Raw genomic sequence first — 12,512 nt, forward strand, 5'->3', positions numbered from 1 at the left:
CCCTCTAGCTCAAATCCTCCAACTCTGGCAGCATCCTTGAAAATCCTTTCTGCATCCTTTCAAGTTTAACAACATCTTTCTTATTGCGGGAATACCAGAATTGAACGCATTAAAACAAATGTGGCCTAACTAATGTTATGTACAGCCACAACATAGCATCCCGAATTCTAAATTCAATGCACTGGTCAATGAAGCTAAGTGTACCAAGCACCTTCTTTATTGCCCTGTCTACCTGTGGCTCCAGTTTCAAGAAACTATGTTTCTGTTTGTATAATTTTTTTTTGTGTGTTGGTTCCAAAGAGTTTTTTGCATGACTTTACACAGTTGGTGTAATTTAAGAGCAGGATGTCTAGTTTTATCTTTGTTAGCTTTAACATCATGAGAAGGGAATCTATAACTTCCTGCTTATCAATTTCAGCAGTGGTAGATCCAACATGAGACAGAAATTCATAAAACTAACCTGCTCAAGTATGTATTACTATATGTGTGAACTTTCAGTCTAATTGATACCTTTCCTATTATCCATTTATTTTGTTCATTTAAAAGAACAAAGTATTTGTCAGTGAAGTGCTTTGTGTTTTTTTATATTGCAGATGGACCGGGTTTATTCATCATCATAACAAGACAATTGGAAGTAAAGCGGCCCAATGGACATGAATCATTGTCAGCTAAATCCAATACAGACTGTTTTAATGCACTTCAGAGGCATGTGAGATATAACAAAGTGGAAACAAGTTATGACATTAAATTACTATTAAGAGAGACTATCTTCAAGCACCAAATCTGTATTTTAGCATGTTAGTAATTCCTTTCTAATACAGTTGAATTCTCTGACATTTCTACACAATTTCTCATGAAATAGCACACAGTGTCAATGTTTGTATATGATGAAATATTCTAAGAGCAGAGGAATCTCTGGAGAAGTAACCTTGAAAGTGTTTGCCAGTTTCTGTTTAACGTCATACAGGATTGCCATCGCTCTAATTCTGAATAAGACAATCTGGTTTTTATCAGACTTATTCATTTCCTAGTGCATCCAGAATAATGTCAGATCACCTCCTTTAATTGTTTAATGTCCTGACTTCTTCTCTGTACTGTCCTCATTTAGTGCCTTATCTGGAACAGTCTGGTCATGAAACATGCACTTGTCAGGCGTTGGAATTTTGCATTAGGTGTTTTCACGTGTATTGTGAACTGAACAAGTGAACTCAATCATTCCTCCAAAAATATAGGTTTGTCAAAGTGCAGTGGTGTCAGCTCGGACTTGGTTGGTAACATCCTCCTTTGGAGTCAGATTTTCTTGAGTTCACGTCTCACCACAGAAGTCGGAGTGAAATAATCCAGGCTCACACTTGACTGCATTACTCAGATAATGCTTCATTACTGGAGCTGCTGCCTAATAGGGGAAACATTGGGCCAAGATTCCAGTTATCCTCACAGTAGATGTCAGTCATCCCATTCGACTGTATTGAACTAGATGAAGAAATTTCACTCTGGACAATACCTATCCCTTAACTGATAGCATGTTATCAGCGAGTTATATGTTTTATATCATACGACATTGTGAGCTTGCTCTGCGTGAATTGCCTGCTGCTGTACAACTTCGAAAGTGTGGGATCATGGTAGTAAACGTGAAATGTTTTATTGCTTGTTGAAGCTCATGCAGCCATCTCACTCAATTTGCATGTTGCAACAATAAGGATTAGTTTATTAAAGTTGTCCACTTCTGATAATGATTCCTCATTCATTCCCTGTTTCACCTTAAAGGGCTAATCCTTTAGCTTATCTTTGAAAGTTACTTTCAAATCCACTTCACTTTGCCACTTCTCTGCTTTGTTATAAAGTCTGCTTAAAACTTCAAGCATCCGTCCTGTCCAGAATCCTTTCCCACCTATGTCTCAGCTCTCCCAACATTCAACTTGTAAGCCACCAAAACTTTCTTTGTGTGAGATTCACAAGAAAGAGTAAGCATGTTTTAGTTTTAATGCCTGAGAACATTTGAGTTTGGATTAAACTGTAGTAATGAAAATGTCACTGAAAATGTAATTCCTGATGACAGAAATCAGCATAACAACGTGTGATAAGATGGGATGAAAACCCAAGACTACAGCACATCATGCTGTTGTACATTTTGCTAAGCATATATCTAAGACTCTACTGTGACTGTTAAATTATACATAAATTTTTAATACAGTCTGCTGGAATGTGGGGTAATCAAAATCTAAGAAGCTAATTTTTGTTTTTCCTTCATGGAATGTGGATATTGATGGTAAATCCATTCTAAATCGCCAGTGAAATCAAATGCTTGCAGGGCTATTTTAGATGCTAATTAAGAGTCAACCACTTTGCTGTGGGTAGAGTCAGATGCCATACTAGGTAAGGATGGCAGATTTTTTTTTCCATAAAGTTTATCTGTGAATAGAATAGGTTAGAATGACATTGAATAAATGCATTGTCTAATCTAGAAGGGTCAATATGCCTTCATGACTGGGGAATTATGCCTGATCAAAATTATTTGGGAAGTGAACAATTAGGATATGAATGGATTTGGATTTTCACAAGGCTCTTGTTGAGGTACAACACAGAAAGCTGCTTAATGTCATGGTGTTGAGAGTTGTACATTAGCAGGGAAAGGGAAGTGGCTATCTCATGGACGATAGAGAGTTCGGATAAGGGACCATTCAGGTTAACAACCTGTAAGTAGCAGAGTGCAAGACAGTGGACAGAAACTTGTCAGATAGAACTTGATGTGAGAAAATGTGAGGTTATGCACTCTGGCAGGGAGAATAGAGGAATTCAATATTATTTAAATGGAGAAAGACTGTGGAAACTTGCAGCGCAGAGAGGTTTGGAAATCCTTGTGCATAAATCAGCAAAGACTGGCACATATGTTAAGCAGATAATAGGGAAGACAAATAAGGGAGGAATCATGGCCTTTATTTCAAAAGGAATGGGCCATTATAGTGAAGAGGTTTGGCTAAAACGATACACCAGATAAACCATATCTAAAATACTGTGAACAGTTTTGTTCCTCTTAGCCAAGGAAAGATATACAGACATGAGAGGCAATCCAAAGAAGCTTCATTACATTGATTGCAGGCATGGAAGGATTTTCTTCTGAGGAGAGACTGAGTAGGCTGGGCTTGTACTCATTACAGTTTAGAAGAATCAGATTTTAATGAAGAAATGAAGATGTTCAGGGGACTTGACAGCATTATGCTGAGAGATTGTTTTCTTTGTCAGAGAGGCCAACATAAATCTCAAAGTAAAGGGTCACTCATTTAATTCAGAAATGAGGAGGAATTTCTTCTTGCAAAGGGTGGTGTGTCTGTAGAATTTTTTTTACTGCATACAGCTTCTGAGGCTGGGTGTTCACATACATGCTGTTTGTAAGGGCATGATGGGTTTATGGGAAAAGGCAGGAAAGTGGAGTTGAGAATGATCTGATCAGCCATGTTTTGATTGATGGTGGAGCAGACTCGCTGGGCTGATTGGCTTACTTCTGCTCCTGCATCATATGGTCTTTTTAGGTTTTTGTGGCACTCAGTGGCAACAATGACTGAGGTTAGATTTCAGTTCTGGATTTTTCCCTTTTACTTGAATAAAATTGATTGGTGGAATTTGAGTCTAGATTAGAGTGGTGCTGTAAAAACACAGCAGGTCAGGCACTTTTGCCTGGTGGAATTTGAACCAGGAGAATTTGCCTCATTACTAATTACAGAAGATTACGAATGCACAAACACTACACCACCATCTCAATCACAGTTTTAACTTGCATGTCCCTTAGGATCATATGACCAAATCAGACATGTGAGCAAAGACTATTTAATGCTCTAACCTTACAGAATCTTCTCCTACACTTCCCAATCATCCTGTAAGAAGCAAATAACTTTTAGTCCTCTAAACAAAAACTAAACTCATCTTGGTTTTCAGGAAATCACAGTTGCCAAGAATATATAATATCTAACAATTCATGCTATCTGATGGAAGCAATCTTTTCTGTAACAAACTCTTTATATTTCCCTTCTAAGATTCTGCGCTATAACCTGACAGGTTATGCAGGGGAAATAACATATGTGAAACAAGTATTGCTGACAGGTAATCAAATAATTTGTCTGTAAATTTTATAAACCCAAACTCTTGATCTGTCACATAATTACATCATTGAAGTGACAAGAATTGATCCAAACTCTCCACCATTTTGAAAACTTTTGGAATAGATTCCCTACAGTATGGAAAGAGACCCTTTGGCCCAACAAGTCCACACCAACCCTCTGAAGAGTAACCCACCCCATTCCTCATCATTTACCCCTGACTAATGCACCTAACACTAAGGGCAATTTAGCCTGACCAATTCATCTGAGCTATTCATCTTTGGATTGTGGGAGGAAACCAGAGCACCTGGAAGAAACCCACGCAGACGTGGGGAGAATGTGCAAACTCCACACAGACAGTCACCTGAGGCAGGAATCAAACCTGGATCCCTGGTGCTGTGAAGCAGTAGTGCTAACCACTGAGTCACTGTGCCACCCCGTTTTAGCAATTTATTTTGAAGCCTGCCCTTATGCAAAGCATATAAAGCCAAGTCTTTTCAAACTCCTTACCAGTGTGGAAATCAAAAGTGAAAATAGTGTTCTACGTGCATATTTACAAGAATCCTGTGGTGTTGTTTATTTGTCTTGATGATCCTGAAAATACAACCTAAACACTGTTGCTACTGTTTTTTCTGTCAGCAACTTGTACTCACTGTGCCATTTTAATGAGTGACTGTACACTTTCCTCTTTCTTGTTTGGTTATCTTTATCAATCATCCCCTTAGCAACATCCTTGGCCAGCTTGTAGTTGGTAGCCATGGCTTGTAGCTGCTTTTTGTAAGTACTACTGTCAGGAAATCTTCTGCCATGTTTTCCCATGCTTATCTCTTTCCTGCCATCCTAACGCATTGACTCTAACCTGTCTTGCTCTTTGACATGTGTCATCCAATTACACTGAGGGTGACCCCTCTTTCTTCTGCCCTGCCCTCCATTTTGCACTCAAAAAGAGATCTCTATAGCTTTTCAGCTTTGATTAAATGGCAGGAGGATTGACACTTAATTTTCTGGATGTTACTTTTCAGAGTTCTTTTTGTTGTTTTAATTTCAAGTACCTCCTTATTTGTCTTCTGGTTTGTATATGGAATTACTGGCATATATCTTAACACACACGTTTGGTTCTCTTCCACAGATCTTTACTTATTGGCCATATTTCTATTACACACAGGAAAGTGATCGAATGTAGCATCTTATGAGCTTTTAGTGAGATAGCCATGAGTATTTTAACTCCAAGGCATGGTACTATATATGAAATAAAATCAGTTCTGCACAGACTCAATCATCCAACTTATCTAAACGGCTTGAAAATATTATTGACTTCGATCTTTTAATCCATAACCCCATGAACAATTATTTTCAGATCTGGAATAAGCTTCATCTTTCTTCATTGAACCCATTTACTTGAAGTCACCTCATGCCAACAAATCTTCTATCAATATGTTTTTGTATTTTACGTCTCTTTTGTGTGATGCGATGGTAGAGACTAGCTTAATTATTTCATCAATAAGGTATGTTTTGTGATCCTTTTGAGACAGCAGCATACATCAGGAGATGACTTTCCATGTGCACCACATACCACAAAGACATAACTTGTTCTTTGTTGAACAGATTTTTGATTTTGCCACATAAAGGCGATATCCTCGTGCTCAATAAAAGACTTGCAAGCTTGGATTGAAGGGATTACTTAGTGCTCAGGTTTTATTACTTTGTGAATGCACTGGGGTTGATTTCTGGATGCAATACGTGATAACAGCACCTGTTGGAACATTGCAAGTCTCTTGAGCTTGATTCCTCTGATATACTTTGGCTATGGGCAAGATTCTCCGACAGTTCCATGTATAAAGCAAATTAGCCCCAAGGCAAATTCATTGACATCTTGATAGGTGATTGTACAACATAAGCATCTACATAATTGAACTCGAATATTGATTTTAAACAAAGTATAATTATCAACCAGATTAAGTTTACTTAACTCAAGGGTTATTGCTTAATCTGATTCAATGATTATGCGTGGAGAATGCAGACTGTAGCTGTTAGTTTTGAAGCTGACCTGCATCTAGAAGTGCTTGCAGTCTGTATTTTATCTGATAGTGGAACTCTCAGCCAAAATATATTGGTGCAATATCAGTATGTCATCCACAACTATTCTTTTTATAATTGCCTGATAAGAAATGTATCCAAACCCCAGGCTCATTAATAAGACTGTAAGAAATATGAGCAAAATTAGGCCATTTAGCCCAATGAGTCAGCTCTGCCGTTACATCATGGCTGATAGTTTCGCAACCCCATGATTTTTTTATTCATTTACAGAAAAAAGGGCATAACTAGCTAGGCCAGCATTTATTGTCCATCCCTAATTGCCGTGAGGCCAGTTAAATGTTATATTGCTGTAGGTCAGGAGTCACACATTAGTCAGACCAGTTTCCTACTGTAAAGGACATTAGTGAACCACATGTGTTGTTCATGTCAATTGATTCATGGTCACCATTACAATCTTAATTACAGATTCCTATTGAATTCAAATTCCACCATCTGTTGTGGCAGGATTCAAGCCAAGGTCCCTAGAACATTAACTGGATCCCTGGATTAACAGTCCAGCGATCATACTATTCGGCCATTGCCTCCCATATAACCCTTGATCCCTTTACTAATCAAGAATCTATCTATCTCTGCCATAAATACATTCAATATGCTTAAATATACTGAGAGAATTTAATTGCCGTATAATTTTCATGATTTCCAGAAGGCATCCGATGAGTCGCTACATCAAAGTTTACAGCAGAAAAGAAAACCTCATGGTGTTGGGGTGATATGTAGGTATGGATAGAAAATTGGCAGGCCAACAGGAAGCAGAGAGTAGAATTAAATAGGTCATTTTCAGGCTAGGAGCATGGTTAGTGTGGGCCTCAACTCTTTATAATTTATATAAATGATTTGGATGGAAGGATCATAGGTCTGGCAGCTAAATTTGCTGATCACACAAAGATAGATAGGAGAATGAGCTCTGAAGAGGACATAAGGAGCTTACAAAGGAATGTAGACAGGTTACATGAGTGGGCAAATGGAATATATTGTGGGAAAGTGGGAAATTGTCCATTTTTGCAGTGACAAGGATAAAAAGGAAGGATATTACCTAAATAGTGAAAGATTGCAGTGCTCAGAAATGCAGAGAGATCTGGGTATCCTAGTGCATGAATCACAGAGGTTAATATGCAGGGATAGCAGGTTAATAGGAAATTCAACAGAATGTTATGATTTATTGTGAAGGGAATTGAATGCAAGAGTAGCCAGGTTATGCTTCAATTATACACGGCTTTGCTGAGACTATATCTGGAGTACTGTATATCGTACTCGTCGCCATACTTACAGAAGGAAGTTAATGTATTGGACGAGGTTCAGAAAAAGTTTATTGGACTAATACCTGGAATGAAGAGATTGCCCAATGATGAAAGGTTAGACAAACTAGGCCAGTAACCTCTGGAATTTAGAAAAGGCAGAAGTTGAAACAATTATAACAAGTAAGATGATGAGTGGATTTGATTGAGTGGACATAGAAAAGATGTTTCCTCGTGTGGGAAAATGTAGAACTAGGGGGTCGTAGTTTTAAAATAAGAGGTCAACCATTTGAGACAGCAATGAGAATTTCTCTATCCTTACTCAGAAGGTTGTGAGTCTTTGGAATTCCTTCCTCAAAAGGGTGCAGCTGAAAAATCTTTAAATATTTTTTATGGCAGAGGTAAATAAACCCTTGATTTCCTAGAGGATGAAAGATTATTGGGAATATGCAGGAATGTAGAATCAAAATTAAAATCAGACCAGCCATGATCTTAGTGAATGGTGGGGCAGGCTTGAAGGGCTGAGTGACTTATCCTTGTTCCTTGTGCATATATTTAAATTTTGAATTGAGATGAGGAGAAATTCTTCACTCAGGAGGTGGTGAAGCTATAGAATTCTTATCACGTCAGACCGTCAAGGCTGTCATTCAATTTGTTTAAAAAGGAAGAGATTTCTGAGAGTGAAGTCATCAAGCGTTATGAAGAGAGAGTGCGAGTAAGGTATTGAGATAAAAGAAGAGGCATTATCATGTTGAATGTCAAAGTAAATTTGATGGGCTGAATGATGGACTCCTGCTCCTGTTTTCAATGGTTCTCTCTTTCTAAAAGCAGGTGAGTATCTTTTATGCCAGAAATATGATAGTCTCAGGCTGGTGTATGTTGTCTGCATACAAGAAATGAGGGCTGTAGACTCATGATTCAAATATGCACAATTTGTTGAGGCAGACAATGTACAGACGGAACGCTGCAAATATTTTCTGTGAAAGGTCGCACATGGTTGTCATTCAGCTCAACTTTATAGCTCATTCTTTCTGTGTCATATTCTTGTTCTTCAATCTTCTGATTAAAAAAATGTTTTTTCTAATAACCTTTCTATAGGTTTAAACAATCTTTTGTTCATTCCATAATCTCCAATACACCCAGTGTATCAACTTGTAGCAGTTTTTATCAACTGTTGGGTTTATCAAGCATCTCTTTCTTTGTGGAGCGGCTGGAAGCTGCTGAAGGCTGGAACTGCTTGCATTTAAGGTTTTCAGTCCTGCTTCTGCAAGCCAGTAAAATTCTCGTAAGCACCAACTTACCAACACGAATAATAAATGCCCTCAGAATATAAAACCAATCTCCCATTTTGGCTGAAAAAAAACCACATACTGAGGATGCTGGAAATCTGAAGAAGGGTCATACTGGATTTAAAAGGTTCACACCATTTCTTTCTTCATCGATGCTGCGAGACTAGTTGAGGTTGTCTAGCACTTTCTGTTTTTATTCCAAATTTAGCGTTATGTAATAGTTATCTTATTTGATCACAAGATCAGACTGTTGGCAACCACACTAGAGATTTTTTTTCAGGCTTCTAACAGTGCCTATTCCTATTTTTATTTGTAGTGTTTCATTGTGTGCAATTTGTAGCACCCAATCTGCCAAGGTTTAACGTGACTATTTTCAAGCAGGTTTCTGCCCTGCACCTCATTAATTATGAAACTGGCCTCATGCACCTTCCTCACAGAATGGTGACGCCAGAGGGAGGATATTACTTTCCACTGCTAGGACTTTCTGGTGTTCACACTGCTGGAGCCACAAGTCAGCCCAGCTACACATCACTTCAGACACTGTAAGACGGAACAATCTCTCAAACTGTGATGCTCAAACATTGGAAAATGAGGATATGACCCTGAGGAAAGGGAAGCTTGCTTTCTTGCTTCACAGATAGGGACCTGGAGGTCTTGGTGGATCCGGTGTTTGAGAGCTGAATGGTTCTGGTTACTGCAGGAGAACCCTGTGCCAGATCAAGCCAGCCCAGATTCAAATTGCAGTCCGGGTGAGCTCTATGTCTGGGGTGAAAAGGCATGCCAAACAGCATAGGAAGAAAATCAATGATCTTCTGCACTCCACAAGAGTAAATTCCACTGTCTTATCTCTGTTACTTAACACTCACAGGACCACCAATCACTCTACCTGTGCCACTTCATGTTCCTGCTCATGGACTACACTCTCAACATTGCAAGCATCATGTCGACTTAAAGGCTCTCACCCTCCTTCTCCTCCTGAGCTCCTGACCCTTCTTGCTCTCTGCATTTCCTGCTCGATTAGTGAGGACACCTCTTTTCATGCTTGTGCATCACCCATATTCACTTCTCCATCCACTTCCCATCATACACAAGCCCTCCCTTTGTGCCATTACAAGAAGTATTGGCTCACCTCCAAATGGATGTCTCCACAGCACTCTGACTGAGCTACCTGTCATCCCTGGACTGATTCCACTTGACCTGGAGGACTGACTATGGCCCATTCCCCAGAATATAAGGACATGAATCTGCAGCCTCTGGCTAGATTATCGGTGGCCAGCCTCCTGGAGAGGAATTGAATAAGCCCCTTGACTGACTGTGCCAGTCAAGTTAGACTGTCTACAATCCCCCTGCACCCCACGATTGACTGTTCCCCTTTGAACTTCATACAAGGCTATTTGCTTGAAGCCAATGCATTGATTGCCATGTAAGTTGCTGGGCACAAGTTGAAAGCCTGATGTTAACATTTCCACTCCTTGAATGTTGAGAGCTGCTCACCAAATCAAGCTCTCTGTCCTTCCATGACAAAAAAGCAATGCAAGCTGCAGAATCTGCATCCTGTAAATGATACTAGTCACGGCCTGTCATCTGAAAATGGATCCACTCCTTCCCACTCTGTTTCTGGTCTGTCAATCATTTTTGATCAACATCAATACATTGCTCCCTATTCCATATTCTATAAACCTTTCCACTTAACCATCTTAAGGAGGGACCTTATCAAAATCCTTCTTAAAATCAAATACACCACATCTACTAGTTCTCCCTAATCTGTTCTACATCCTCAATAAATTTTGGTAAATTTGTTCAACATTTCTAAATAGCCAAGCCTATGTTTCTGAAACACTAGGGCCCTCTATTCCACAACATTCCGCAGGGCCCTTCCATTAACTGTCAGTCCTGCTCTGATTTGTCTTATCGAAATACAACACGTCACATTTGAACTCATTCTGCCACTCTTTGGCCCTTTGGCCCAATTGATCAAGATCCCTTTGAAATCATAGATAACCTTCTTGACTGTCTACTATACTGCCAATTGGTGTCACCTGAAACTATGGGACTGTGAGTAGCAATAATTATGCATTTGATGTAAGATTTAATCAAGTTATACCTTATTCACTTAACATCAGCATAAAAGGGTAAAGTTTTGTCAATTCAGGGATTTAAAATTGATTGCAGTTTTTGACACTTCAATAGAGCACACTTTGGGGAAATATGGAATCATGAACAGCAAGTTCTGGATTCTTGGGCTTAACTGTTCAGGTGTAGATTTTCAAGTTGCTGCCAATTTTAGCAGAGTAATAAGATCAGTCACTGACACTTTTGCTGTCATCACCACAAAATCCAAGCTGTTGATTTATCTCAGCTTTTTAACTCTGTAGGCTTTGGCCTACCACTGTGTTTTCTCAGACAAATTGAGTTTTTATGACCAAATGAATGTCATCCTTTGAAACAACTGGCATGTTCAGATTAATTTAAAATTTTATTATCACGGGTGATAACAAAATATTAATTTTGTTCCACATTAGCTGAACTTCAGAGAAACAGAAAGATCAAATTGCCAGGATTATGTGCTGGGTATTAGGAATATAAGCAGAGAATGCTCAAAAGCTGTTCTCAGCCAGCGAGCAGCTCTGTTGTTGGGAACAAAGCTAATGAGCAGAATTTTACCAGTTTGGGTTTGGTGGAGTTGGGCAAAGAGTCAGTGGCTACATTAGAATGCCTCCCTCTTACTGATTCACAGCACCATAGAATTGTTATGGCACAGAAGGAGTGTGCTTGGCCCAGTGTGCCTGCATTGGTTCTGTTACCTAATATCAATCTCTGGTCTTTTCCCAATCTCTATGTACCATTTCAATTCAAATTATCATCCAATGACCTCTTGAATGCCTTAATCAAACCTACCTTCAACACATTTCCTGCCAGTGCATTTCGTCCACTAACTCCTCTGTGAGAAAATTATCTGAGCACACATACATCTCTGTTCTTGCACATCTTCAGGAATTGTATGTTTATATATTAACTTGTGAAATGTGGGCATTGCTGGTTGGGGCAGCATTAATTTTCCATTCCTAGTTGCCCTTGAGAAGGTGTTGTTGAGTCTTTTGAATTGATGCAGTCCACCTACTGTAAATAAACGCGTAATGCTCTTACATAGGTAATTCCAGGATTTTGACCCAGCGACAGTGACAGAGTGGTGTTTAGGTATTCTCCTATTGAAGACGATCATCACTTGACACTTATGCGATGCAAATGTTCTTTGGCACTTGACAACCCAAGCCTAGATATTGTCCATATCTTGTTTCATTTGAACATGGACTGTTTCAGTACCTGAGGAGTTCCTGAACGTTGCTGAACCTCAGTTAACATACCCACTTCTGATGGAAGGAAGGTCATTGATGAAGCAAATGAAGATGGTTGGGCTCAGGACACTACCCTGAGGAACTCCTGCAGAGATGTCCTGGAGCTGAGATGACTGATCTCCAAAAACAATAACCATTTTCATATGTCCCAAGTATGACTCCAATCAGTGGAGAGTTTGTCCCCCATAACCCATTGATTCCAGTTTTTCTCAGGCTCCTCAATGCCATGCTGGATCAAATACGGCCTTGATATCACTTCAACTCTGAAATCCAACTCTTTTGTCCATGTTTGAACCAAGGCTGTAATGAGGTCAGGAGCTGAGTGACCCTGGCAGAACTCAAACTGGGCCTCACTGAGCAGGTTCTTGCTGAGTAGGTGCTGCTTGATAGTACTGTTGATGACCCTTTCCATCACTTTACTAATGAGGGAGAGTCCACTGA

The sequence above is a fragment of the Hemiscyllium ocellatum genome, chromosome 4, assembly GCF_020745735.1.
Source record: "Hemiscyllium ocellatum isolate sHemOce1 chromosome 4, sHemOce1.pat.X.cur, whole genome shotgun sequence".
NCBI lineage: Eukaryota > Metazoa > Chordata > Chondrichthyes > Orectolobiformes > Hemiscylliidae > Hemiscyllium > Hemiscyllium ocellatum.